This window comes from Bison bison, unplaced genomic scaffold (genome assembly GCF_000754665.1).
Source record: "Bison bison bison isolate TAMUID 2011002044 unplaced genomic scaffold, Bison_UMD1.0 scf7180017864280, whole genome shotgun sequence".
NCBI classification, from domain to species: domain Eukaryota; kingdom Metazoa; phylum Chordata; class Mammalia; order Artiodactyla; family Bovidae; genus Bison; species Bison bison.
This window is the reverse complement of record NW_011494852.1, coordinates 8,218,492-8,221,157: the sequence shown is the minus strand read 5'-3', so window position 1 is coordinate 8,221,157 and position 2,666 is coordinate 8,218,492.

Sequence of the window (2,666 nt, the reverse complement as noted above, 5' to 3'; positions counted from 1 at the left end):
TGTCCGACTCTTAGCGCCCCCATGGACTGCAGCCTACCAGGCTCCTCCATCCATGGCATTTTCCAGGCAAGAGTACTGGAGTGGGGTGCCATTGCCTTCTCCCTAAAATCATTCTAGTGTTTGCAAAATACTTTAAAGTTTACAAAATATTTATTCACCTCTGAAACACTTGTTGAGCCTCTGGTGTGTACCAAGCATGTTCTAGACACCTGGGGTCAAATGCTTCAAAGTAGTTAAGACCATTTCTGTGGTGGTCATGTCCTTCAAAAGCTATCCCATTTCAAATTATTTGATTTTTTAAAGTATTTGTTTAATTTTTAAAAAACTTTGGCCACCCTGCGAGGTAAGTGGGATATTTGTTCCCTGACCAGGAATTGAACCCATGCCCTCCTGCAGTGGAAGTGTAGAGTTTTATCTACTGGACCGCCAGGGAAGTCACAAATTATTTTATAAAGAACAAATCCTATATTAATAAACCAGTTATCACTGACAAACACACTGCTGTCTACACATTACTTTGTTATTTAGTGAGCTCAGTACTTTACAATATGCAAAAGACTTTGCCTCTTATAAATAATCTGATTATTCAAAAGCATACAGCAATTTACATCTTTCCAATTATAAAGTATTTTACAGTTTTAAGAGCACTTGATGATTACAAAACAATTCAACTTGTATGGATCACTTCACATTAAAAAAAAATTTGCCTTTAGAAAACCTATGTAATGTTTACAGAGTATATTGCAGTACACAGAATTTCTTGCTGTTTACAGAACATTTTGTACTTTTTAAAGTACTTCTAAACTTACAAAGCACTTTAACATTTACAAAGATTCTACTTATGTACATAGGATACAGCATAGATAAACACTGGGTGGTTTACAAAGTATTTCATAACAGATAGCAATATTTCTGTCTACAAAATACTTCAGCAGAGTACACTACTGCAAAGTGATTTTTCATTTTACAAAGTACATATGTCAATAATTCTTTTGTATTGCTCACAAAGAAGTTGCCATTCACAAAGGGCTTTATTTCTGAAATGGAGTGGGACTCTATGGTCATTCCCCATGATGTCCTCTGACTGCCTTTTGTCTCTGGAAAAAACTTTCACCAAAGAATAAGTTTAATCAGAAAGTGAGAAAATGCAGAAGCAGAGAAAAGCAGTCAAATAGGACAAAACAATAATAGTTTAGTCACTAAGCAAAATCAAGGACTTAGTTCCTACTCAAGGGCTATAGATAACATTCTAAGCCATATTCTGTGAACTGTCTTACAGATATTAAAACCTGCACTGCGTGGACGAAGTTAACTACACGATGACCAGACTGCGGCCATGACTTAAACTGCCATGATTCCAAGAACAGACCTCAAGAAAATGGGAACAAACTCACCCTGGAACTGAAGATTAATTGTACTTGAAAGAATCAAGACGATGCTGGTCTGATCACTGATGACCAATTTCAAGATGACTTTGAGAGGACTTCTCTGGTGGTACAGTAGGTAAGAATCCACCTGCCAGTGCTGAAGACTCCACGTGCTGTGGAGCAAGCAAGCCTGTGCGCCACAACTGCTGAGCCTGTGTGCCTAGACCCTGTGTTCCAAATTAAGAGAAGCCACCAGTGAGGGGCCCGCCCACCACAAGGAAGAGTAGCACCCACTCGCCACAACTAGAGAAAGCTGGTGCAAAGCAATGGAGACCCACACAACCAAAAATAAATAAATAAACGTAGTGTTAAAAAACCTTAAAAAAAGACTGTCAGAGCTGACTGTGTTTTTCTGCATGCAGCCCCCTCTCTCAATCTATAAAAGCTCTTGCCCACAGATTGTTGAGGGGGAGGGGGACAGGAGGTTAGCCTCCCCCTATTCCCAGTTGCCAGCATGCAAAATAAAGCCAACTTGCCTTCCAACCAACTTTACTTCTTTATTGGCTTTTGAGCAGCAAGCAGCCAGACCCCACTTTCAGTTACATTTCTACCTACAGACACATGGACACAGAACAGTAACTGGATGATAAATAGGACTTCCCTTTCATTCAAACGGTAAAGAATCTGCCTACAGTGCAGGAGACCAGGGTTCGATCCCTGGGTCAGGAAGATCCTCTGGAGGAGAGAATGGCAATCCACTCCCTTGGAGAATCCCGTAGATAAGAGAAGCCTGGCAAGCTACAGCCTGTGCGGTCGCAAAGAGACGGATATGACTGAGCAACTAACACACACAACTTGATGACAGCAAAAATTTCCGAAACACTTAAACAGGCATGGTGCTGAGGCTGGAATTAGGCAAGCCAGCAGGGAGATGTCCCTGCCTCATTGGAACGGACACCAACTTGGGGAGAAAAGAAATAAATAAGATGCTGGCAGCCAGTGATGTGAGCTATGACAAGAAGCCCAAATGGCTAGGATAGGAAGTAAATAAGTGGGGGGAGTTCATTTGGAGCAAAGCTTTTCAGTGACCAAGAGCTGAAAAACTCCTTTCCCAAGCAACTGGACACGTATAACCTTTCTGCTGACACAGTCATCATGCTTGGCTCTTAAAATAACTTTGGGAGGTGAGCAGGTATCATAAACTAGTCTTGACTCTGGGAGATGTTATCCAGTCCATTTCAGATGTTAGAAGACTGAGAACTAAAACATGAGGTGGACATCTAATGTCTTAAAGAAGAC